This window comes from Crocodylus siamensis, chromosome 1 (assembly GCF_052110815.1).
Source record: "Crocodylus siamensis isolate JL-2025a chromosome 1, ASM5211081v1, whole genome shotgun sequence".
Taxonomy (NCBI): Eukaryota; Metazoa; Chordata; order Crocodylia; family Crocodylidae; genus Crocodylus; species Crocodylus siamensis.
In genome coordinates this window covers 205,702,353-205,729,728 of record NC_143395.1, presented here as the reverse complement: position 1 = coordinate 205,729,728, position 27,376 = coordinate 205,702,353, and the positions used below count along the sequence as shown (strand labels likewise).

The 27,376-nt window shown below is 48.0% G+C and overlaps 1 pseudogene; it reads left to right on the top strand.

The window, feature by feature from the left end:
• Nucleotides 1-3,193: 3,193 nt before the first annotated feature.
• Nucleotides 3,194-23,253, top strand: LOC149873946 (uncharacterized; annotated as a pseudogene).
• The last annotated feature ends 4,123 nt before the right edge of the window (nucleotides 23,254-27,376 follow it).

Below are 27,376 nucleotides of genomic sequence, written 5' to 3'. Positions count from 1 at the left end.
ATGATTTAAACACAGCGTGATGGTTTCACAAAAGATTTATTTTACTTACGCTTCTGATGTGCTGCAGCGTAGGCAGAGGAGCTGATTGATTTAGTTACAGCATGCAGATATCATGTTACCCAGCATTTACTCGGTGGGTAAGACAGTTGCTTCCGAGCGATTCATATAAGCCGTTGCAGTCTGCAGATTACTAAGAGCTCTTGATAAGAAAGATAACGCCAAAGATAGAGAGATAAACGGACCAGTAAGACGAGACGGGGGTACGCCAAAAAAAAAAAAATACGGAGGCAGAGAGAAATATTTGTTGTGCACAATTTGTTCTTCTTGAGTATATACACAGTTCTCCCCTCCTTGGGTGGAAGTTCCTTTAAAGTTTTATTTGACACAGGTGACCAATTACTATACGCCAATCATAAATAATTAATGAGTTGGCACTTGTGCTTTCTTTGTTTGCTCAGGTTTCATAAAAAAGGGGGGTTATTTTTACTTGGGTGGTACTGGTTCTGTTTGGTCACAGGATGGCGCGCATAGTATATTTAATTTTACAACTTTACTAAAGTCAGCTAATCTCGTTACTATAGGTACTTTATCTTTTGTGCTGGGCTGTCAAGGTCAGTTTCTCTCTTTCATATGAAAAGCTCAAGCGATTTGAAATGAGGCACAGATAGGGGTGTGTATATGCAACACTGTTACATACTAAAAAATAATAGTGTGAGACTACAATTACTTGCTGTGTTAGCCTCTGACCTTTTGCCATTTGACCTTTTGCCATCGGCATCTGAAATCAAGACTTTGATCTTTGACAGCTTGAATTTAAGATAATTGATTGTTTATCAGCTTAAGCACTTATTATTCATAATTTAGGTTTTTGCTATCTCTGCAATTTGCACCTTTCAATGTGGTCTGTCAGTCACTGGCCATGTTGTAGTGGCTTATTGTATTTATTTTAATAAATATTCTTTGATTGGTGTTATACAAACTTTATTTCACTGAGATTTTGGGAACTGTTCTGAACCATTGCAGTGCAGTCCAAATCCTTCTTAGCATCATTGCTTCCCAGATAAGTCTCCCTTACTGCTAATATGACCTACTTCCTTATTAGTAGCGATCTGGGTTTTCCATTTGCCATGGAAAATCATGGTAAAACCAAGATTTTCTCATTTTAAGCAAAAAACCCTCATTTTCTCCTTTAAAGGAGAAAAATGAGGGAAACAGTAGGTTTCCCCTTGCAGGTTGGCAGAGTTCCAGCCTGCAAAGGTCTGGGGGGAGCAGGAGGAGGGCAGCCAGACAGGGGGCGCCATGTGGATATGCAGACATACACATGCATATGGCTGCCAGGAAGCCTGGAGAATAGCTCCCCAGTTCCCTGCAGGCAAGTCTGGAGGTGAGGGATTGGGGCCCCTATACGGAGGGAGGGAGTTCAGCAGGGCTGGGGCTGGGGCTGCTGCCCAGCCTGAGCAGTGCATGGGGTATGAGGTCCTAGGCCAGAATGTGTGGCTGTAGGGCCTGGGCAGGAAGCAGGGCGGAGCCATGGGCGATCACTGAGGGCCGGGGGAGTGCTGGCTCCCCACTTCTTTATGTGCTCTGGGGGGGGGTGGGCATTGGGGGGCATGTGCCCCCCAGATGTGTGTATGGGGTGGAAGCAGGCTACCTTCTGCAGGCTTGGGCTTCCTGTCCTGCTGCCCTCCCCCTGGGGCCTCCACAGCCCAGTGGGCAGGACCCGGTGTGGCAGAGCAAGGTGGGGAAGTTCAGTGCTGCCACTGCAAGCCCCACACTGCCATGGCTAGGCACCCCCTGCCCACCCAAGAGCAGCGCGGGTGGCAGTACAGAGTTGTGCCCCTCACTGCAGCTGGGCAGGCAGAGGGCATCTTGCCATGGCACCAAGATTTCCTGTCTAGCCCTGCTCTGCCCTGCCACACCAGGTCTCACCCACCAGGCCACAGAGGCCAGAGGGAGATGTTACCTCTCAGCTCCATGTTCTTGGGGAACCCTGACACAGAACACAGCCTGTTTGACTCACAAAGAATTCCCCCCACACACACACACACACCTCTACCTGAAGAAGAACTGATTACGAAAGACAATGAAGATGCAGTGAGAGATGCACCTAAAGCCCTCCAGATAAGGGAGCAACTCCCCTGGTCTCATTTGCAGCTGAGATGAAACCAGATGACAATTCATTTACATGGGAGATGGAGAACAGAAAGCCTGAAGCAAAGACCACACTGAATTCTAGGATCAGAAAAGCAAGGGAGCATTTCATGATGGGGAATCTGTGCTCCAAATGCTAATCAACCCACATTTACACATACCCAGCTCAGCATTTATCAGACCAGTTCTAATCTGGATTTACAAAGGACTTTTTCTTTCCCTCCCCACCCCACACACACACACCTCATCTAACCAGAACTAGGCAGAAGTAACATTTAATGGGCATCTCGGGTCGTACATTCCCCAGTCCCACTATGGGAGGCCTATTTAAACTTGATTGACTAAAACTTAGTTGCTGGGTTAGGGATGCTGAGGCAAGAGACCAAGTCAGACGGGGCACGGGCAACATTTGAACAATGGTAAAGGGTTCATCACAGCATCCAGCCCATTGTAGCCCTGACCACAAATACTGTCATACTTTTCCCGGGACGACTGGTGGAAGTCCTCTCCACAAAGTTTATGAACACTAAGATCTGGAAAAGTCATGCTAAGCTGAGGTTTATTCACAAGAGGTAAACATACAAAACCCTGATGCTGCAAGCTAGCTATTGTTTCTGAAGAAACAATGAGGTATCCCATCCAGTATATCTGCTGTCCATAAGAATTTCAAGCTGGCTCCTAAGTGTCTGGTTACTTCTTAACCTTATGTTTTTCCTGGTTATTGATCAGTTTCTTGAGATGTTCCAAACCAGATAACCCCTTGTCAATAGAAAAGACAATTATTTACACTATTAAAAGTGTAACAGGTCCCCAACTGAGACCCTGTTACTACAGGGACGTGGACAGCTGAAGACGATTACAACTCAGGGGGAGGAGGTGGGCCCCGCCCACAGAGAACCAATGAGGTCTGGCCTGAAGGATAAGAGGGAGAGAAGGCAAAGGAGAAATTGCCTTTGGGCACTGCAATCCACGGAGACACCGCAGAGGACGCAGCTACGAATGATCCCGAGGGTGGATCCTAGAGGTGAGAGTCCGTACGAGGATGATGAAGGAATTCCAGGACCAGCTGCTCCTCCCCTCTACGCACCTGGAGTCCATGCTGATGTTGGTGAGTCAGAGGGAAGTGGAGCCACAATGCAGGAAAAGCCATGGCTCTGGGCCAGGACGTGGCAAAGGTACTCAGGAGCAAAGGGGAGCGGGGAACGCCCGACCTGACCCTGAGGAGGCAGGGATCTGGCACCCCACACCTGAAAAGAAGGGGGTTGGGGACAGGAAACCCCTAGCATGTGGCAGGCCGTAATCCAGCGAAAGATGTGGCAAGGGAATGCTAAAGATGCTGCTAACAAGATAATTAGGGGTGGATACCGGGAATTTGCGCGGTGCTTACCTATTGTATTAGTGGACAGGGATCGGCCAGGAGGCCTCAGAGATCGGTCTGTCGGACTGCTTCCTCCTCCAAAGGGGGTTCCTGTAAATAATAGAAAGAAAAGAGCTGAATAAAAGCACCTGCATTATACCCCGATCCAGTGTGGTACTTCCTGCGGGTACTCACTCAAATAACTCCCCCTTTCTCCCTATTTCTGTTAAGATCCAAGTCACGGCAGGTGAGAATCAAAAGGCTTGGGGGGTACTCTGCACAGACATGCTGTCAAAAAGAATGCTTTGAAGAAACTGAACTGAGGGTATAAAAATCTGTAAAATCAGCAAGCAGCTGTGCTTCAAGAGAAGCAATCTCTCTGACACCATCCACTGTTGTTCCCAAGAAGCTGGAAGAAACAGATCGTCTCCCTTCATGGATTATGCTAAGAACTTCACCTGTCAGTATTAGAACCCGAGTGCCTTGGACTGGTGAGATCCCAGCTCTTGTTCTCTCTCTTTTCTCTCTAGGCATAGATTTCTGATCCTGAACTGTATTAGTTAAGCTTGAGCTAAGTTTCCTCAAATACTTAGTGAAATCAGGGAAGTATTGTACTTGTTTTGATTGTTTTCCTTTGCATGTCTATTACTACTAGTGTCATTATATATTTCATATACTTAGCAATAAATAACTTTTATTATAGTAGTAGTAACCAGGTGTGTTTCCTTCTCTACTTCCGCTTCCCCACTTGCTCTGCAACAATGCTTCTTTTACCTAAGCCAAAGATCCCTACGAAGCCCAGAAATAGTGTGGGGTCTGCTCATCAAGAGGCTACCACTACTAGGACAGTTAGGGCAAAAGATTGGGATGTGCTGAGTTTGAGACGCATAAGGGGATCAGCTTGTACAGGCTGATTGACCCAGTTTGGCTCAGATGTACCCTAATAAACTGAATGCTGGCCCATGAGGGTGTCACCTGGACACCCAGCTGGATTTAGAGGTATTCTGTTCACCTGTGTGCTTGTGTCTGACTGCAGTTTATTGTTACCTTAATGAACTGATTCCTGGCATATGAGGGTGTCAGCCTGTCCATGCTGATCAACCCAGCCGGGTCAGGCATGTCACAGTAACCTGTGTATGTTTGTAAGTATGACTGATTTGGTGACTGGAGGACCCCAGCCCCATTGAAGCTGAGTCCTGCAAGATAGCTCCATTGGGGGTGAGGACTTGCAGAAGGGAGATATACAGCTCCATATATAAACACAAGTAACACAAGCAGCACATTGATAGAATTACAAAGACCCTAGAAACATATCCCTAATAAATGAGCACATACCAAAGTGATGGGCAAATTTGGTAATAGAGAAGGCAGCAAAGTAGGGAGCCCTGAGCCCACAGCATACAGCCCTCATCCACCCCTGCCCTCATGGGCTCTGCTCTGGCCACGTTGCCTGTGGGGGATTGAGAGCTGGGCTTCATGCTCAGCTCTGCTGCAGCAGTCACCACCTCCTACAGGCAGCAGCCAGGGCTCAGATGCTGCTTGGAGGGCAAGGGGCTTCAGACCCCCTTGCCCCATAGCCCTGGCAGCTGAGGGACACTTCTAGTAGGGCTGGGGGGCCCAGAGACCTGTGGTTGGGTAGTGAGGGGCACTGACAGGGGTGGGGAGACTGTGGGTGGGGAGTGAGGGGCACCAGCAGAGCCCAGGGGGCTGTGGCTTGGAAGTGAAGGGCAATGGCATGGGAAGGGCACCAGCATATCAGGGCTATTCAGTACCACAAAACAACAGGAGAGACAGCCACAGCTGGACCCGCATCCTGATGAGCAAAGGGGACAGGGGGAGGTCTGATTTTCCATTATAAATGTAACCCTGGGTGCGACACAACACATGCCCTCACCTGAATAGTGGGATCCTGGGGTACCTGGTAGCCAGTGGCCCTGCCCAGCCCCCCGGGAAGCTGCTGCAGTGCCCCAAAGCAGAGAGCCTCCCCTTACAATCAAGCACCCTCACAGACAATTCTAAAATATTTACAAGATTTAATTATTTACAACATAACAAATAACAATTAAATAAACACATTGATATACCAACCTCATAAACCCTCAAGAACTTATTTAAATAGTCTCTCACTTGCACACGGTGTACTGGGGCTCCTGTGTGCGCTGCCCTGGCGGGGTGTCTCAGGGCGCAGAACTGTCGGTGTCCCTGCACATGGTCTGTGGACACTCCCTGGTGCTGACATCCGTCTCCGTGTTCCTGGGGTCTCTGGGCTGCAAGGGTCTCTGGGCATCAGGTAGTGGCTCCTCCTCTGCAGTCCCTGCAAGGCAGCCTTCCCTTGCTTTTGACCCCCTTCCCCGGCTCAGCAGGGAGCAGTGTCTGAGCTGCAAGCTGTAGCAACTCTCCTCTCCCGCACAGCCTCACAGCCTGGCAAACAACAGCCCCTCCCTGGGCTTTTCCTGCCCCTGGAGCCCCTCACCCATCAGGGAAAACAGGGCAGACTCCAGCAGTCCCCCCTGCCCCTGGGCTCTGCTGTGCTCACCCAGCCGGTCACCAGGGTGCAGGAAGATCTTTCCTGGCTTGGAGTCTCCACACAATCAGCTCCTCTTTGATCCTGCCCCGCAGGCTCTCGGGCTGGAGAGAGGAACTGGATACTGTATCTCTCCCGTGGCAGCCTTTTCTGAGGGGCTCTTTGAGGAACCGCTGTGTTGAGACTCTGTCTCTGGTCTTCAGCCTTCCCTCTCTCTCTGTCTCAGGGCTGCCTCCAAAACAGCTTCACTTGCCCTCAGAACCTACAGTGTCCCTGCTGGGACAAACTCTGTCTCTCTGCCAGGCAACCCTTCCCATTCTTTCAGGTGAGTCCATTTTTTAAATGCTGCTACATAAAACCCAAAATCAAATGCCAAAAGTTATAGGTATTTAGAATTTATTGTATTATGGTGATTGAGGCATTGGCAGGCTTCCAAATTGTTTTAAAATTGTAAATAAATCAATAAAATATTCTGTTCAACTGATACCTATATATATAAGGTCTTTCATTTTAATCACAGAACAATGTGGATTTGGGGTTTTTTAATCAGAGAATTTGCTGTTGGGTAACTGATGGGACTCAGTGAAGTCTATGATCCATATAATGTGTGTCCTGTTGATTTGTACCAGTCCATATGATACCAGAACTGGATTCATGGAATTGCTGAAAAGTAGCAGCTGAGGCAGGATGTGTGCAAAAGCAGTTCCCACCTGGCAGAGCTCCAAAGCACTCCTTTCACCAAGGAGAGTCTGGATCCTCATCTCTAGAGAACAAATCTCAAGATTAATGGAGCTGACACATGTCACAAATACTAAAATCATCTTTAGATGTTAGAGGCCGGAGCAGTTTCCAAAAGAGGGAATGTCTTAGAATGTTTCCAAGTGGAGTCCTCATGAATAGACTGAAGAGGTTTACCAGCCATCAGGGCACATTCATTGTCTTTGGAAGTGGTAGGCAGGAAGTGCCCTATTTCAGCATCCAACCTAATATATATTTTTGCAATCCCAATTCCGTGTGGCAAGGCAGTATCTGTAACATTCCTTTTGTTTTAGTTTGCTCCTGATTTAGTACATCTAAACAAACATTCTTGGCTCTAAACCAAAGGACAAATTTGTCACTCTCAAGTCACAGAGACAAGATTACAGGGTCATCATCAGTTTCTCTGGTGAAACTGCAGCTCTGCACACTGGTGTCCATGGACCCCTACCTCTAACACTGCTGTTCTGCAGCCAAACCCACAGATGAAAATAAATAAGATAGGGCTTGAACTGAAATCTGGCTATGGAGATGTCTCTTGGCTGTATAGCTCCAGTTAGTTTCCCAGGATACTTTGTTATGGAAAAGACAGCATGAGAATGACCGTGGGATGAGGTCTCAGCCACAAGGAAATGCTGCTGAGAGGAAGCCACCTTGAGTGAGGGGAGTAGTAGGAAGGCCAATTTAGCTAGCTTTGTTGTTGTTGTTGTTCTCTTATTCTCCTTCAAGTTAATTTTGTCTTCCTGTCAGAGCAATGAAAATGGCTTTCTAGTTCTATAGTCTTTATACTCTTTATAAGATGTACTATGTACATTATATAGCAATAGCTTCACTTATTGCTAAAATGCAGCCACCCATCAAGGGAAACATTTGCTGTTGGCAATAGCACACTGAAACAGAAGTTTAGGGGGAAAACAAAGAGTGTTGCAGCTGAAATCTCAGGGATTTAGCTTGATGCCTATATTTGAAAGTGGACAGGAGCATAAAATCAAAGACCACTATACACTCCTTGTAACTGTTCACAGGTGGTCTTCCTGGTTTAGATAACCCAAATGAGTGCTAGTGAAGGGTTTGCATTGGAATGGCAGCATTTAACCATGTTTCCCCCTCAACAGAATGGAGAGGCACTCCACAGGAGAAGAACTGTGAATGCATCTTGGGCTTATCTCCTTAGGTGCTTATTGGGTCAGCATCACTGTAATATCTGAGTGCCTGCCTACTGAAGCAAGCAAATATTATCCCTATTTGCATTTTTTGAACTAAGGTACGAAAAGACTGACCATTAGGAGTGAGCAAAGCGGTCTGTAGTCAGTTTGGATTCAGATTTGGCCCCATTTGGGGGACAGTGATTCAATTCGTTGATTCGGATCACCTTCCCAATTCGATTCAGCTGAATCCGAATCTGAAGATTCGATGCTGACTCAAAGAATAGACACAACTTTAAATGTTTTTTCTACATACCTTGAGGTATCAGGTGTGGCTTGCGAAGTACTTCCAGTCCACTTCCAGGTCTGCCACCGAGCACGTGGGGGACCCCCTCATGCTCTGCCGGCTCGGTGATCAGGACCCCAGGTGCCCCCCAGACCCAGGAGGCACAAGGCACTGAGCCGGGGGCGCAGTCCCCTGTGTGCTCCGCAGCAGACCTGGAAGTGGACTAGGTCCTCCCTATTTCTATTAAGATCCAAGTCATGGCAGACGAGAATCAAGAGGCTTGGGGGCGTGGTACTCGGCGCAGCCCGCTGACAGGGAGCACAAGCATAAATAGCAAATTTGCTGTCCTAGACAAAGATGCCAGAGCGTCCCAGAGTGTAGGGTAGGGAGCGTTCCAAGAGTGGGAGAGGTGGAGGGTGCCTAGCTGAGAAGAACCAAACTGAAGACTCAGAGATTACTGCCACAGAATTATCTCCCCATGTGCTGGCGGCAGCAGTGGCTGCCACCACAGAGCCTCCCTGCACAACAATGGTGGTTGCTGCTACTATCATATGGTCTCCTCAGGGGCTTCCATCCTGGTTCCCCTTAAAGCTGGTGCCCAGCTCATTCTCTGTCAATTATGTTACTGTCTGGGAGCTACAGAATAATTTACAACAGCATCACAACATCTGTAACAGAGCTGATTGGAACAATGTTGTGCTAGAAAATTCCCCTCGTGTTAGTTCATCAGAGTTGCAACTTAAAGAAGGGTTGTCTTCTGCAGGAATCTCCATTAAAAGTGTTGGGATTGTTGAAATTTTTCACTTCAGAATTTTTGTTTCTATTTAAAAGGTTGACATACTTGAAGTCAAAGGGAAACAAAATGCTAAATGGAATTGACGTAAGTTCTCATAAGTATGTTCTGGAAAAGGAAAAAAGGGATTTGGGGATTTAGTTACAGTTTAAGGGCAACTAGCTACTGAAGCTCCTAACTCCAGCTTTGCTTACAGCTAGTTAGACAGTTCCTAATTTGTGAGCCATAAACTCTCTGGCAGATGCCACAGGTGGTGGTTTAAAGGGAGGGTTTTCTTCAAAGTAAGATGTACCTTCTCTCACAAGGTATCACTATCTAGCCCTGTAGGTAGTTTTTTCCCAATTTATGGCATCAATGCCACACTTCTTAATGTTTGCCTTGAAGGTGTTCTTGAAGTGTTTCCTCTGGCCCCCACGTGTCCTTTGTCATTTCCTGAGTTGGGAGTATAGCAGTTGTTTTGGTAAATGTGCATCAGGCACATGCACACAGCACCCTGTCCACCACAGCTGATGTTTAATAATTAATGCTTCCATACTGGTGGTGTTAGTGTCAGTGAGGGCACTGGCATTTGTGTGATGATCCTCCCACTTTATGCCAAGGATCTTCTGAAGGTAGTGCTGGTGCAAGCGTTCCAGGCTTTTCAGGTGGTCCCTGTAGGTCACCCAAGTTTCACATCCGTAGAGAAGAGTTAGGATTACCACAGCCTTATATAACGAGAGGTTTGTTTGAGTCCTGATGTTGCAATCATTGAACACACCATAATTCAGTCTTCCAAAGGCAGAGCTGGTGCACTGGATCCTATACTGGATCTCCTTGGCAGTGTAGGCCTTCCTTGAGAGATGGTTGCTAAGGTAAAGTGTTCAACATTCTCCAGCTCCCATCCATCAATGAAGATCTTTGCCATGGATGGGGGGGGAGAAAATTTTTTGGCTCAGAGCAGGTTAGTGAAGCACCTTTGTTTTTCTGATGTTAAGGGTCAGTCCCAGGCACTGGTATGCTTGAGAGAAGCAATTAAGGGCCATTTGTATGTCCTCCTCTATATGTACAGCACTAGTACAATCATCAATGTACTGAAGTTCCATAATCAAAGCTGAAGTAACTTTGGTTTGGGCATAGAGGTGGGAGAGATTGAAAAGGTTCCCATCCATCCTATCCATCCATGTGGTAGATGGTCACAGATGAACATCCTGATGGCTGCAAAAAAGATGGAAAACAAAATTGGTGTGATCACGCAGCCTTGCTTGACACCAGTTCAAATGGCAAAGGGCTCTGTAGTGGGGCTGCTGCATAGGATGGAGGCAGCCATCTTGTCATGAAGGAATCTTAGGATGGTCATAAATTTACCTGGGCAGCCAAACTATGATAAGATCTTCCATAGAGCCTCAGAGTTGAAGAGTTAACAGAGTTGAAGACTTTGGTCAAATCAATAAAGGCCATATACAGTTCCTGGTGGTTCTCAGCATTTTTGTGGGGATCTGCTGGGCCACAAAAATTATGTTCATGGTGCCTCTCAATGGTCTGAAGCCACATTGAGACTTGGGAAGGATTTTGTCAGCAAAAGCAGTTGATTCAGCAGAATTTGAGTAAGGATCTTCCCAGCGATGGAGAGGAGGATGATACCTCAACAGTTTCCACAGACAGACTTATCTCCCCTTTTATAAATGGTGATGATATTGGCATTCCTTAAGTCAGTGGGAATTTTCTCAATGTTCCAAATATTGAGCAACAGTGCGTGGAGCTTGTTGATCATAGTTTTTCAACCAATTTTGAAGATCTCAGCTGGTATGCCATCAGGGTCAGATATTTGTTGTTATTCACCTGTCCTATCACCTGGTAGATTTTTTCAGAAGTTAGTAGACTGGAAAGTGCTTCCCTTACTGGATGCTGCTGGATGGATTACATGGTTTTATCAGTCATTGTTGATTCCTGGCTCAGGATGCTCCTTCAAGCGTTTTTTTATGGTCTTGTCTTTGAGGAGTGTAGTGCAGTATTCAGTTCTAAGTGGAGTGAGTCCACAAGACCTTGTCCATACAAAGCCTTGACTGCACTGAAGCATCATAGAAAATTTGGATTGGAAGAAACTCAAGAGGTCATCTAATCCAACTCCCTGCTCAAAGCAGGCCCATTCCCAACATAATGTTTGCTCTATGCCATTGGGTCCCAAAGATGGGGTACTCACTCAGACCTCCATACCTTTGGGGTTCTGTCCTCGAGTCAGCATTCAGCAGAGACTGGTAGGGTGGTAAACAGCTTTACCTTTATTATGACTAGGATTCAGAAACTCACCAGCTCACAGCTTGCAGGGAAAACAACAACAACCTACCACCACAAACCACATGCACAGGGCATCGGGGGGGGGAGGGACGGGGGACTAAGTCATCCTACTGCTGGCCCCTTAAAGATACATTCCTTTTACCACACACCACTTCTTTACTCTGGGAGCTCCCTCTTAAATAGTTGGATGTTCATCAGGTGCTACTTTAACTTGGAAGGCTTCAGGATCATGGAGCCAGACGTTGCTAGCACTTGGTTCACCAGTGGGGTCTAGCCTTTACTGCTGTCCCATTATATAGTCCTTGTATTTCACAGGCAATTTCACCACACATCTGCTCTTAGTTTGCGTAGTGTCATCGGGCTTCTCTGTCGGTAATGGTGGATTCTCTAGAATGCGTTACCAGATTTGTCCATCACTTTGGGATGTGCTCATTTATTATGGATATGTTTCTAGGGTCCTGGTAATTCTAGCAATGTGCTGCTTGTGTTACTTGTGTTTCTATATGGAGCTGTATATCTCCCTTCTGCAAGTCCTCACCCCCAGTGGAGCTATCTTGCAGGACTCATTTTCAGTGGGGCTGGGTTCCTCCAGTCACCAAATCAGTCAAACACACAGATTAACATAACACAACTGACCTGGCCGGGTTGATCAGTATGGACAGGCTGACACCCTCATATGCCAAGAATCAGTTCATCAGAGCAACAATAAACTGCAGTCAGACACAAGCACCCAGGTGAACAGAATACCTCTGAATCCGGCTGGGTGTCCAGATGACACCCTCATGGGCCAGCATTCAGTTCATTAGGGCACATCTGAGCCAAACTGGGTCAATCAGCCTGTGCAAGCTGATCCCCTTATGTGTTTCAAACTCAGCATGTCCCAATCATTAGCCTCTTGATGAGCAGACCCCACAGTATTTTGGGGCTTCACAGGGATCTTTAGCTTAGGTAAAAGAAGCATTGCTGCAGAGCAAGTGGGGAAGGAGAAGCAGAGAAACAAAAATATACCCAGTTACCACCAGTTTGACTACAAAAGTTATTTATTGCTAAGTATATGAAATATATGATGGCACTAGTAGTAATAGACATGCAAAGGAAAAACAAACATAAACAGCTACCGTATTACCCTAGTTTCACTAAGTATTTGGGGAAACTTAGCTCAAGCTTAACTAATACCGTTCAGGTTCAGAATTTTATGCCTAGAGAGAAAAGAGAGCGAGAGCTGGGGTCTTACCAGTCCAAGGCACTCGGGTTGCAACTGCTGACAAGTAAAGTAAAGTTCTTAGCACAGTCCTTGAAGGGAGATGATTGGTTTCTTCCAGCCTCTCAAGAAGAAGAATGGGTGGTGTGAGAGAGACTTCTCCTCTTGAAGCACACCCACACTGCTGCTTTTTTACAAATTTTTATACCTTCAGTTCAGCTTCTTTAAAGCATTCTTAATAGTGTAAATCATTGTCTTTTCTATTGACAAGGGGTTATCTGGTTTGGAACACCTCAAGAAACTGATTGATAATCAGGAAACACATAAGGTTAGGGAGTAACCAGACACTTAGGAGCCAGCTTGAAATTTCTATGGATAGCAGATATACTGATGGGATACCTCATGGTTTCTTCAGAAACAATAGATAGCTTGCAGCATCAGGGTTTTGGATTTTTACTTGTTGCAAACAAGCCTCAGCTTAGCATGACTTTTCCAGATCTTACTATAGTCTTTTAACAGACTTAAGACAATTATTGGAGTGTTCATAACCTTTGGTGGGGGAGGACTTCCACCAGTCGTCCTGGGAAAACTATGACAACACTTGTGGTCAGGCCTCCAACGGGCTGGACACTGTGATGAACCCTTTACCATTGTCCATATGTTGCCCACACCCCCTCTGACTTGGTCTCTTTGCCTCAACATTCCCTAACCCGGAAACCGAGTTTTAGTCAATCTAATTTAAATAGACCTCCCATAGTGGAACCAGGGAATGTACAGCCTGAGATGCCTATTAAACTTTACTTCTGCTTAGAGGTGTGTTTGTGTGTGTGGGGGGGGGAAGTCCTTTTTAAATCCAGATTAGAACTGGTCTGATAAATGCTGAGCTGGGTGTGTATAAATGTGTGTTGATTATCATTTGGAGCACAGATTCCCCATCATGCAGTGCTCTCCTGCTTTTCTGATCCCAGAATTCACTGCAGTCTTTGCTTCAGGCTTTCTGTTCTCCATCTCCCATGTAAATGAATTGTCATTTTGTTCCATCTCAGATGCAAATGAGACCAAGGGCAGTTGTTTCACTCTTGTCACCCTTATCTGGAGGGTTTTAGGTGCGTCTCCCACTGCATCTTCATTGTCTTTTGTAATCAGTTCTTGTTCAGGTGGAGTGGGGGGAATTCTTTGTTAGTCAGACAGGCTGGGTCCTCTGTCAGGGTTCCCCAAGAACATGGAGCTGAGAGGTAACAAACATGATGAAACTTTTGCTTGTGGTAGTCTGGTTCTTCTTCTGAAGTTTGTTCTGCTGCCGTCTCTTGAGCTACATCGACATGTTCTGCTGGTACTGATGAGTAATCCTTTCTTAAGTGTCTTCTCTTTCTCCTGTAGACATTACTGCTGAGGGTTTTTACCACATAGGAGCATGGTTCATCCCTTTTTGCCATCATGGACACTGGTATCCAACATATACTTGTTTGCATCTTTACTTTCTCCCCCTCTCGTAGACGTGGCAAGAATGCAGCCATGCGGTCATAGTGCTCCTTTTGGTGCCTTTGAAGGTTCCACAACTTGTGGGAGGCATTCAATGGTTGTCTAAGAGTTAGCACCGCCATTGTAGCAGGGAGAATACTGTGCAAAAGTCTCCCCATCAAAAGCTGTGCTGGAGGATGCTCAAGACTGGTAATGGGCACATTCCTCAGATTGAGTAAAGCCAGATATAGATCAGAACCATCCTGCAAAGTCTTCTTAAACATTGATTTGATGGTCTGAACTGTGTATTTAGCTTGACCATTTGGGTTGTGAGTTACCTGGTGATGGTTATGGCCCAGTCAGTAGCAAATTGTTTCACTGTGTGACTTGCAAACAGCACGTGATCACAGGCAATTTCTTTAGGTATGCCATGGCAAGTAAACACAGACTTCATTTTGGCTACTACCATGCCAGCTGCCTTGTCTGGCAGGTGCAAAACTTCAGGATACTTGAAGTAATAGTCAACTATGATCAAATAAGACTGTCACCATAAGTCAAAAATGTACACTGTCAGTTTTAGCTACAGCAGGTCTGGGATCTCATATGAGATTATGGGCTCTAATTACTGGGCTGGGGCTCTTGACAAGGTGCACATTTCACAATCCATTGCTTGATGTGGGCATTCATTTTAAGCCAAAACACGATTTGTCAAGCTTGTGCTTTCAACCTTTGTATGCCTTGATGGGGCAAGTGAAACAAAGTCAACATGTTTGGTCCTCGCACCACTTGGAATGATTATTTTTGGCCCAATCATAAGCAAATCATCCTGAATCTGGATTTGGCCTCTGACAGGCCAGTAGGGCTTTAGTTCAGATGTAACTTGTTTTTGCCTTCTTGGCCATTAAAATGCTGCTCTCTAAGGGCTTGTAGTTCCTTGTCAAACTCTGTGTACTCCTGTCATTGATGGAGCAACTGGTCGCGGGGTGGCTCTGCTTTTGTCAGACCATGAATCACTTTTTCTGAGTGGAAAAGATCAGGTTCAAGAGGAAGAGTAAACGTTGTGGCTCTAGAAAGCATGTCAGCCACTAACATGTCTTTGCCTTTGGTATAGTGAATACATCATATTTTTTGGAGCTGCAACAGGATCCTCTGTAGCCATGCTGGAGCCTTTCCTATGAGCTTCACAAAAATCACTTCCAGGGGTTTGTGGTCCAACTGGACCTGTACCTGGATGCCATATACATATTGGCGGAACATCATCATAGCAAAGACAATTGCCAGAAGTTCTTTTTCAATCTGTGCATAATTTCTCTCAGATTGTGTTAAAGTACTCAAAGCATATGCAATTGGTTGATTCTGCTGAAACATACGTGCTCCTTAGCCATCTTTGGACGTGTCGGCTTGTGTTTGGAGGGCTTCATGGTATCTAGGGGTTTAAAAGTATTTGATGTTGTACTGTCTTTGGACTGATTTGGGTTGCTTTTGATGTTTCAGCATAACACTAGTAGACATGATTGATCTCACTAAGTAATTATTGGTCCAGCAGTTATCAGCTCTTCTCATAATATCTGTGATATGAACATCTTTTAAGTCATGCATGTGGCAGAACACTTAGGACCCCTCCCACTTTAAGAAGTCAGGCAGCCTGCAAAGCATCCTGCAGGTGAGACCAGGGCTAATTATTGAGTCACTGATTTAGGAAGCCTGAAGGTAAGTCTAGGCCTGATGGTAGAGTCCTCTGACCCAGGATAAGGCCTGGGCTTGGACTTCATATAAGCACAAGCCCTGAGCAAAGCTGGCAGTAACATCTTGCAGGCTGCTGAGAGAACATTGCCTCATCAGGATAGCCACATCTGTGAAAGGTCAGCATGGAAAATAAGTTCTAGAGAATTCTGGAGGTTTGGGAATGAACTATGGAGGTGGAGGAGGTTCCTGGGGACCCAGTGTGAGGTCCAGAGCACAGAGAGGGGCAAAGTGTGTGGACCTGGTGAAGGGTCTGGGTGAGCCCAGAGAGAGGGACTGTGTTAATGTGACTTATTGTGGGATTCAGGTAAGTCCAGAGAGTGAGGCTGAGTGCATGGGACCTGATGAGGGGTCTAAAGCCTAGAAAGAGGGGCTGTGTGTGAGAGACCTAAGCAGGGGTCTTAGAGGACAGACCCATAGATGAGGGAGGGCTGACAGCTGGAAGAGAGACCTGTGGAATTTTGCTCACCTGAGCAGCACCAGGGCCAAGATAGGCCAAAGGTCACTGTCCGAGACTACCAGAGCCAAGGGAGCCTAGAGATCTTACTGGCCTAGGTGAGGCCAGGACCTAGGGTAGGCTTAAGGTTAAAGAGGACCACAGCCAGAGAAGAAGGGGGTCAAGAGGCATGCAGCCTAGGATAAAGATACCTGTTGCAGGGCCATCCAAGGAGGAGGGTTTGAGAAAAGGGGTCTGAGAGAGAGAGCCAGGGCCAAGGGGGCCTGGAGGTCTAAGGCTCAAGAGGGGCAAGGAATGGGGCTGGAAACCCACATCCCAGGAGGGGCATGTGTCATCGGGGGGAGACCCAGAGGGACCAGGATACTTAGAGCAGGATGGCCTAGATATTGGTCTTGGGTGAGACCTGAAACTGCACCCTACTGGGGCTGGTCAGAATGGTGAGGCTGCCTGTGGCAGGGCAGCCTCCACAAAATGCCACACGTTGCCACCCCAGGAAAAGGTGAGTGTGGGAGGCCTGAAAGCCTCAGCTCCCACTGCCTTGTGGGTCACCCCATGGAGGAGGAAGGCTAAGGCACCACATCCTAACAAAAAAGGAAGGAGGAAAGTGGGACCAGAAGGGTCCAGAGGCCCAAAGTGTGGCCAGGAGAGAGTGAGACCAGAGGGGTCTAGACGCCAAGAGAGTGGCTTGGAGAAATTGAGACCAGGGTTCTGAGGACCCATATAAGGGACCACATGAAAGCCTGAGGGGTCTGGCAGCCCAGGGAGGGGGTGAGTAGGAGACCGAGGGGTCTGAGGGTCCAGTGGGGGGCTAAGTGAGAGACTGAAGGATCTGAAAGCCCAGAGAGGGGCTGAGCATGTAAACAGGGCACATCAATCAGGATGACATCTGCAAAGTTTGGGGCGTGGTGTAGGAACAGAATGGAGCCATGCATTTAGCCCATAAGACTAAACACCTGGTGGTAGATAAGAGCAGGACAGCCTCCCATATTTTAATAGCATTTGACATCAAGACATGGTGAGTGAAGAAGGACTGTCTGTAGAGCAGGGTATAAGAAATCGTTTTGGCCTCCAAGGGCTACACGGCCACCCCTGGAGATGGTGCCCTATGACAATGCACTCTTACCATGATGTAAGTGAAGAGATGCCATTGTTTTGAGTGGGGGGTGCTGGCCTGTTTTTTCGTACCTGTCACATTGTCCAAAGATAGTATTGGTAATGACAAGGTCATGCTCTTCACGTTTACTGAGTAAGAGGATGTCATTAGAATTGCCCTTGCCCACTCATTCTTTCCCAATGAAACCCATCTACATGTCAAAGTTCTGGCCAACTGTAGGGTTGAAGTCTCCAAGGAGCATGATCTTATATCTTCCAGAATGAGTCAGGATTTCATCAAGGTCAGCATAAAACAGTTAATTCTATTCTTCCTCAGCATTGAGTATTGGGGTATATGCACTGATGACGGTAGCAAATTAATTGTTGTTCAGATGGAGGTGGAAAGTCACAAGGTGCTTGTTAATGCCAACAGGGAACTTGGTCATTCAGTTGACAATCTGGTTCTTAATATTGTGTATTCACTTGTCATTTGCAGATTACCCTTTCCAGAGAATGTATAGCCACCCCTAATGGCTAAAATTTCAAATTTTTAGAATTTTAGTGCTTATTTAGTGCTTATTGCTTATTATTTAATATATTCAAAGAAGTGTGGCTAACTAATATGCTAGAAAGCAAAATCAGGTTCTCATGGTCTAGCAGGGGAGCAGCTCTGTAACAAGGGACTTCTGTCACATTCCAGAGATAGAGATTTTTTATGGGGAGGAGTAGAGAGTGCCTAACGAACCCTGAGGAGAGAAGCAGCCCCATGTATTCACAAGATAAGAGTGCAGCTGCAGGATGTAACCTGTCCTGGTTCCTAAAAGTCCTAATTAGGGATGGAAAGATTCCAACTATGTGATCACATCTTACCAGATGCCTGGTGCATGATCTGGCAGGAATCAGGGCCAGGGCTCACTGCACCCAGGTGGCTGCCTCTTTCCCTGTGCCAGGGGTCATTGCCCGACACCAGCATCCACCACCCCTCAGCCCCGCACCATCCCCAGCTGCCTCTCTGCACCAGCCCCAGCCCAGCCCCAGTCCTGCACTGCCCAGGGTGTCACCAGACCTTGAGCAGGACCAGCCACAGCTGTACCACTGGGCCAAAGGAAACGGAGCCCCCAGGACACCTGCACCCACCCCGTCCCAGGAAGAGTCCGGTGGCTCCTCCAGAGCCATGGCACTGGGAAGCCAATCTTTCCATGATGCTGCAGGTGCGCTGCAACTTGTGCTGTGCCTGCTCCCCACCTCTGTGCCTCACTGCAGCTTTTGAAAGTTGTGCAGCGCCACGTGTGTCCTGCTGCTGAGTGGGCCAGGCAGTGAGGCACATGGCACTGCTTTCAAAGGCTGAAGCAAGTTGCAGAGGTAAGAAGCTGGCAGAGCACAACTGCAACCAGCCTGCAGACCTATGCAAACATCAGGGGCCAGCCAGACCTCCCCCCCCAACCTTGACTACCCCATGCTGCAGCTTGGGAAGAGCCGCTGGGCTCTGATTGTCCCACAGCTCAGTCAGGGCCCCATTCACCATGAACAGGGCCCCAGCTGGGTCAGGACATGGGGCAGTCAGAGCCCAGCAGTTCATCCAGGGTCACAGTGCGAGGGAGCCAAGGAGGGGAATGCATCCCCATCCCCACTCCCTGGCTCCCCCATGATGCATACAATAGCAGGAGCTGCCCAGCCATGGCCCTGGCAGAGCCCAGGCTCCCTTTGCCCCAGGACCCAGCCCGGCTGGACTGAGTTGTGACACAATCCCCACAGTGCACCAGAGAGCAGGGAAGGGGTGAATGCTTTGCCCCTGCCCCTACTTTGCTCCCTGCTGCACTGTGGGGGTCTCGATCTGCCTCCCCCAAGCCCAGGCAATCAAAGTAAACTTACCTGAGTGCTGTGCTGTGCTGTGCTGTGCTGCACTGCGCTGTGCTGTGCTGTGCTGTGCTGTGCTGGGCCAGCTGCGATCCTGGTGCGCCCCTCCCCCCTGCTCCAGCAGCCTGTGGCCAGGTTGCCTTGGCATTTGTGGGGGCTGAGCTTCATTACCCCCCGCTTCCACTGCCTATGGAGACCATATCAAAAGCCTTGCTAAAGTCAAGGGATATCATGACCACAGCTCTCCCTACTTGTATAGAGTCAGTCATCTCATCATAGAAGGCAATCTGGTTGGTCAGGCATGATTTGCCTTTGGTGAATCCATGCTGACTGTTCCTTATCAACTTTGCCTCCTTCAAGTGCTTAGAAATGGATTCCTTGAGAACCTGCTCCATGATTTTTTTAGGGGCTGAGGTGAAGCTAACTGGCCCGCAGCTCTCTGGATACTCCTGCTTCCCTTTCTTCAATATAGGCACTATATTTTCCCTTTTCCAATTGTTTGGGATCGCTCCCAACTGCCATGAGTTTTCAAGGATAAGGGCTAGTGGCTCTGCAATCATATCAGCCAGTTCCATCAGTTCCCTCAAAACCTGTTCTTTCACCACTGAGGGCTGCTCACCTTCTGTGCTGCCCGGTGCAGTAGTCTTGGACCTGACTTTACCTGTGGAGACCAAGATGAAAAAGGCATTGAGCACTTCAGCCTTTTCACATCATATGTCACTAAGTTGCCTCCCCACATTCAGTACAGGATTCACACTTTCCCTGATCTTCTTCCTGTTGCTATGTCTAGAAATAAAACAGTAGGTCAAAAAATAGATAACACCTACTCAAGCTACACCCACAATCTAAGATCAAACCACTTGTGAGGTGAAATGTAAAAGTCACTTGCAGTAGGTTGTGTATATCATGTAATATGCTTGTTCCCCTACATTCTTGCAATTGTTGAGCAAGAAACTAGTTAAAAATTTTTGATTGGATTTTCAAATTCTGTCTGTGCTCTAACTCAGGCCCTTTGGAAAACTCCAGATACTGACATTTAGCCTACTCAGTTAAAACAAAACAAAACAAAACCTACTACCATCATAGGTAGGTCATGCCTCTCAGAGGTATTGGCCAGTCTCTCCACACTCAGTCAGACACTCTGGGCATTTATACACATGCTTTGGGGTCGGGAAGGAGAGGCGCTTTAATTAGAGAAGCTCCGAGAGCCATGATAATTAAGGTGCTCAGAACATCTAGTGTATCAGAGTCCCTGCACTTAAAAATGGTGGCAGGGTCACTTTAACTAAAACAAGTTTGAGCTTTAGTTAAAGTGCACCTGCCACCATTTTTAAGCATGGGGATGCTGATATATGAGACACTGGAGTCTGCCAGAGCGCGGTAATTGCCACACTCCAGTAGACTCAATTAATCGAGCCTGCCTCACTGCTTGTGTATAGGAGCCCAGATGTATCAACTTCTGAAGATTTTCTTTGCCAGCCAGAGGGCTTGAAACCTAGGGCTAAGTTTTCTCTTTTAGTATATCTTCATTGCAGTTGCTGAAGTTACACCAGAAGAGAATTTGGCCCTTTCTTAAATGAAACCCTAGCTGCTCCAAGAATAAAATTTCAGTTCCAAAGGAAGAGAAAATACTGGCTCTGCCAGATCTTGCAAGCCAGCCTGATCTTCCCTGTGATTGTGTAACCATGGCCAGACCCTAAATTCCCTGCACCTCAGTTTCTGTTTGAAAGAAGACATTGCCTGCCTACCTTACAAATGTTACTTCAGTGTCCTCAGACACAAGACACTATGGATCATCAAAGTTTTATTAGCATTCTTATGGGAAATAGCAAACAGCTCTGAATTTTTGACCCCAAAAACTTTTCTTCACCTACTCACTATATGCTCAAAGATCTACAAGTTTCAGCTTCACCTTCATCCTGTAGATAACTCACTGACCCTATTGCCCTGATGTTTTCAACTTGATGGATGTTTCTTAACTGACACAGTCTGCCATTAGCCCGCACTCTGTGCTTCCCAGGCTCTGAAAAATTAATAGTATCCCTCACTTTTCCACACTGCTCTTTGGGGAACTTAACCTCTGAAAATAAAAACCACCATGCAAACAAACAAGAAATCTCACAAGCATAAGGGATTTGCAGCATGCCGGAAGCATATAGGGGTGGAAAAACAACTCTGAAGTTGTCAGCTGAACCTGATCCAAGTAGCCTGAGTTGTCCCTTGATGAGGGATGATAAATAACTTGACTTTGCCTTGTGCAAAGAAACGTTCATTTAAACATAGCATATGCAATGAGGGAGAGCCATCAGCAACATTGGAGCCATTACTTGAAGGCAAAAAAATAACAATGGAAGAATGGCATATAGAACTTCATTTTTACAGTACTTCTATTGACACGATAAATATGACAGGTTTATTTTAGGGCAGTTTTCTTTGTGGTGATATATTCTGAATTAGAATTTAAATTCTAAATTTAACAACTGATATTAAATGTTTCTAATGGTTGCATTGTTTTTTCAGCTAATATAAGTATCAATACTTGTATTAAGGAATCCAAAATGCACTGGCACCATATAAAGGTTTTTTTGGCATTACTGAATGGCCCCATTCCTTGCATGTACCAAAGGCAAGAGGAATAGGGATTGCATGCTTTTGCATATGCACACACATGCCCACCTACAAGTTGGTCATGCCGTCAAAGTGGAAAACTGAGACATTATCATTGAGGCTGTGACAGGAGGTAATTTTGGAGAAGAGCAGCAGGGAGCCAGGAGCAGTGTGGAGAGGAGGGATCCAGGAACACATGTGTACCAGACTTGAGGCGGAGGTGGATGCAGCAGCAGTGGAGCCAGCAGCAGGGGAAGCAGCAGCTGATCCCCCTAAGGCAAGTGGGCAGAGGGACTGGACACAGCTGCGCCGGATCTGGAGGGGAAGCCCCCTGAATCCCTCTTAGCTGAGCCGGTAGGGAGCTGTGCCACGTGAACAGAGAATGCCAGTGTTTGCGTCAGCGTTTGCACTGGCAGGCGAAAAGGAAGGGCCAGGAGGGAGACTCCTACTAGGGCAGGGTGAAGGCACTGCACTAAGCTAAAAACAAGCAGCAACTCCTATGATGGTGTTGACGTGTAGTGCTGCCAGGGTGCCTGCCCGGGGGGAGCAGCCTACCCGGAGCTTGTCTGAGGCCTCCACCCAGACAGAGCCCTTGGGGGAGCTGGCATTCCCGCACCCCCTGGCCTGCAGGGGTTGCCCAGCAAGGCCGGGAGGGGCAGGGATTGGAGACCCCCACACCTGTCCTGCAGGCGCCTGCCTTAGGGCCCTGGAGGTGCAGGTGAGGGAGCTCCAGGAGGAAGTTAGCAGGCTGAGGGGAATCAGGGTGGTGGAGGAAGAAATTGACGGCTATTTCCTTTCCCTGCAGGGCCACACACCCAAGGAAGAACCACCTCAGGAAGTGCCCTCCACTGCAGAGTGGCAGACGGTCAACTCCAGAACCGGGGCTGCTCGTAACACAGCAGTACCACTTCCTACAGTCGGGCTGGAGAACAGGTACGAGGCCCTGGCAACACTGGAAGAGAAGGAGGGAGCGGAGGCAACTCCGCACTCTCCACATTCCAAACAAGTCGAAGGAGCTAAGCAGTCCCGGAGGAGAAAGCGTTGAGTGATTGCCATAGGTGACTCCATCCTGAGAGATACAGAGGGCCCCATCTGTCGCCAGCACCCTTCGACACGCAAGGTCTACTGCCTACCTGGAGCAAAGATTCATGACATGATGGAGATGATCCAGGCCGTGATCCAGCCCACTGATTACTAGCCCATGGTCCTAATCCATGTGGGTACTAATGATGCGGCCAGGAGAAGCCCTGATCACCTGATCGTAGACTACCACGCTCTGGGGGGCATGCTGAAGGAGATAGGTGCACAGGTGGTTTTCTCTTCTGCCCTACCAGTGAGCGGACGTGGAAGACGGCATGCGACGTGCATCACAGAGACCAACTGGCGGCTTTGGGAATGGTGTCTCGAGGTGGGCTTTGGTTTCCTCAACAATGACCCGCACATCACGACAAGAGACATGCTTGGATGGGATGGGCTCCACCTTTCCGCTAAAGGTAAGCGTGTGTTCTCTTCTCGGTTGGCGGATCTCCTTTGGCAGGCTTTAAACTAGGCTCGTCAGGGGAAGGGGAAGACAAGGGAGGAGGAAGCCTTGGACCACTAAACCAAACAACACTTATAAGTACAGCCCAGCCTAGACCGACGAGTGGAACATATACACAGGTAAGCAACAGGGGCCAGGGCAATGCTGTGATTAGGGGGCCAAGGCACACATCCACAGGAGGCCTCAAATGCCTCTACACAAATGCTCATAGTATGGGAAACAAGCAGGAGGAGCTTACCCTCCTGCTAGCTGACGCCAACCCAGACATAGTGGGGCTCACTGAAATGTGGTGGGACCCAACGCATGACTGGGTGGTGAATATCAACGACTATAGGCTGTACAGGAGGGAGAGGACATGGAGGAAAGGCGGGGGTGTGGCACTCTACATTAAGGAGGAATACACATCCTCATCAGGTAGCACAGGGTCAGAGGAGGGGCACACGGAAGTGCTCTAGGTTAGAATACAAGGCAGTCGTGGAGAAAGAGACTTAATGGTGGGGATCTACTACAGAGCACCCAACCAAGGGAAGGACCTAGACCAGGAATTCTTAGGTCAGCTCACGGAGGTAGTTAGGTCAAAGGATGTGGTCATCATGGGTGACCTGAACTTTCCAGACATCTGCTGGGAGGAGCAGTCAGCCAGGTCTGACCGCTCACGTAGGTTCCTAGCCCAAATGCAGGACATCCATCTAACCCAGGAGATACATAGCCCCATCGGGGGGATGCCTTGTTGGACCTGGTGCTGGGCACTGGCGACAGCCTGGTGAGGGGGCTGCGGGTGCTCGACCACCTGGACGACAGCAATCATCGCCTGCTGGAATTCACCATCCAGCACAAGGTGGCAAAGGCCTGCAGCAAGGCAGCAGCCCTAGATTTCATGAGGGTGGACTTCAATGAGCTAAGGAGAGTACTTGGGGAAGCACTGAAGTCCCGGAGGAGAGAGGAGCCAGGTATCCAAGAAGAGTGGTCGCTCCTTAAGGAGATGATCCTCCAAGCCCAAAGGGAGGTAATCCCAACATGGATCAAAGGGAGCAGGAGGGCACAAAAGCCCCATGGTTCACCAAAAGCATCTGGGAATGTCTTCTAGCTAAAAGGGAGGCACACACCCAATGGAAGGGAGGGGCCATCACCAGGGAGGACTATACTACAGTTGCTCGGAGCTGCAGGGGGCGGTCAGGAAGGCCAAGGCGGAGATGACACTGGGACTAGCTTCCCAGATCAAGGACAACAAGAAGTCTTTTTTTAAATAAATAGGGGGCAAAAAGAAGGTACCGGGTAATGTGGGGCCCCTGCAAAACATGGTAGGAAATTTGGTCGTCACACCAGACAACAAAGCTAACCTATTTAACGACTTCTTTACCTCCATTTTCCTGCGCAGGGACCAGGTTCAGCTCCCCACTGGGCCCCCCTCAGGCCCCAGGGGAGGTGCACCTAGGCCAAGGGTCAGGGAAGATCTAGTCAGGGAACTTTTGGAGGGACTGGATGTATTTAAATCAGCTGGTCCAGATGATCTCCACCCCAGAGTGCTGAGGGAAATAGCTGAGGTCATTGCGGGACCCCAGCACGGATTTACGAGCACTCGTGGTGCTCTGGTGTGGTGCCAGAGGACTGGAAGAGGGCCAATGTGGTTCCCATCTTCAAAAAAGGGAGGAAGGAGGACCCGGGGAATTATAGGCCAGTTAGTCTTACCTCGATTCTGGGTAAGCTTTTTCAGAGAATTACTCTGGCACATGTCCGCAAGGGGCCAGCAGGGGAGATTATGCTTAGGGGCAACCAACACAGGTTCATTAGAGGCAGATCCTGTCAGACAAACCTGGTGGCCTTCTACGACCAGGTCACAAAATCCTTACATGCAGGGGTAGCAGTGGACATAGTCTTCCTGGATTTTTGGAAGGCCTTCGACACTGTCTCTCACCCTGTTTTCATTAAGAAACTGGGGGACTGTGGTGTCGACTCCCACACAGTCAAATGGGTTGCCAACTGGCTGGAGGGCCGCTCCCAGAGAGTGGTGGTGGATGGGTCGTTTTCGACCTGGAGGGATGTGGGCAGTGGGGTCCCCCAGGGCTCAGTCCTCGGGCCCGCACTGTTCAACATCTTCATCAGTGACTTGGATGAGGAGGAAAAAAGCACCCTGTTCAAATTTTCTGATGACACTAAGATGTGGGGGATGTGAGCACGTTAGAAGGTAGGAATAGACTACAATCAGACTTAGACAGTTTACAGGGGTGGGCAGACGAGAATAGGATGGGATTCAACACTGACAAGTGCAAGGTGATGCACCTGGGGAGGAAGAACCAGCAGCATACCTACAGGCTGGGGAACTCCCTTCTCATCAGCGCAGAGTCAGAAAAGGATCTTGGAGTCATCATTGATGCCAAGATGAATATGGGCCGGCAGTGTGGGGATGCAGTCAGGAAGGCCAACCGCACCTTGTCATGCATCCACAGATGCATCTCAAGCAGGTCCAAGGAGGTGATCCTCCCCCTCTATGCGGCACTGGTCAGGCCGCAGTACTGCATCCAGTTCTGGGCGCTGCACTTCTAGAGGGATGTGGACCGCATGGAGAGGGTCCAGAGGAGGGCCATTCGCATGATCAGGGGGCAGCAGGGCAGGCCCTACGAGAAGAGGCTACGGGACCTGAACCTGTTCAGCCTCCACTAGAGGAGGCTGAGGGGAGATCTAGTGGCCTGTTACAAATTATTCAGAGGGGACCAGCAAGCACTGGGGGGGTCTATGTTTCCCCGAGCACTACCAGGAGTGACTAGAAATAATGGTCACAAGCTGGCAGAGGGTAGATTCAGACTAGACATCAGGAGGCGCTACTTCACTGTCAGGGCGGCTAGGATCTGGAACCAACTTACAAGCAAAATGGTGCTGGCTCCTACCCTGGGTGTCTTTAAGACAAGGTTTGACAATCAGCTTGCCGTGGTCATTTGACCCCAGTACTCTTTCCTGCCATGGCAGGGGGTCGGACTTGATGGTCTGCTCAGGTCCCTTCCAACCCTACTAACTATGAAACTATGAAACTATGAAGAACTGGGAAAATCATATGGAGGTGGGAAGATATAGGACTAGCATCCCCATTTCATAATTAAAAACAGAACCACTCTAAAGACATGGGCAAGGAGAGAAAACCCAGTACCTTTCCCTGACATGCCAACATTTCCCTTCCAAACGAGCAGTCTAATGTCCAAGCCTAATATTCATATCACCCTTTTTCCTGTGTCATCATACGAGTTATCTCCACTACCTGAATTAACTCTGCCACCCAATTTGACTCCTCTTAACTCTCCCTTTCTGTGAATATCTAGCCCTACAAGGAGCATATGCAGTTTTCATAGCATATATTCTTTTCCTAGTCAAGACAATCCTGCACTGACTCTCCAGTTCTTACAACTTTTCCATAATTTTCCTTGTTCCTTCTGGGACATCCCCAATCAGTTACCCTGATTGGGCAATGCTGTGCACAGTGACATGTGCAAACATGCTACTAGTACTCATTGAGGTAAGTTTGCACAAGATGCTAGAATAGAAAAATGTGGTTGCAGTCCCTTTCCTTCCTGATGTCCCTTGTAAAATGTCAGCCTCAGGTCACCTGAAGAAGAATGCCCTGCATTTGAAACCTTATGTAAAAACTATTCCAACCATGCAGTTGGTCTAGTAAGAGATTTCAACCACAAAAATCTTTCTCTCACATATTTCCTGTACCATCATGGCTACAATATCTTTTCAACACTACCAGCTTCAGGAGGGAAGGGTGAGATTCAAGCTAACTACCCACCAGTGGGCACATCTGCATGAGACATTCACTGTCAGTAAAATCTCCACACCAGACATTTGGCCCTAATAGGCTGCAGTATACTAATTACAATGCTGAAGTCCTCAACTTTAGGAAAGCTGACTTTGACAAGCTCAGGAGGCTCATTGTTGAGGCCCTAAGGGACCGTGACTCAACAGGAAGCAGAGTCTACAAGTAGTTGCTCCTCAAGGGAGCAATCCTGACAGCACAAAGGTTGTCCATCCCATCTCGGAGGAAAGGTAGCAAAAGGGCACAGCAACCCCCCTGGCTTAGCAGGGAACTTGAGGACCTCCTATGCCTAGAAAGAGAGACTTATAAAGGATGAAAGGCTGG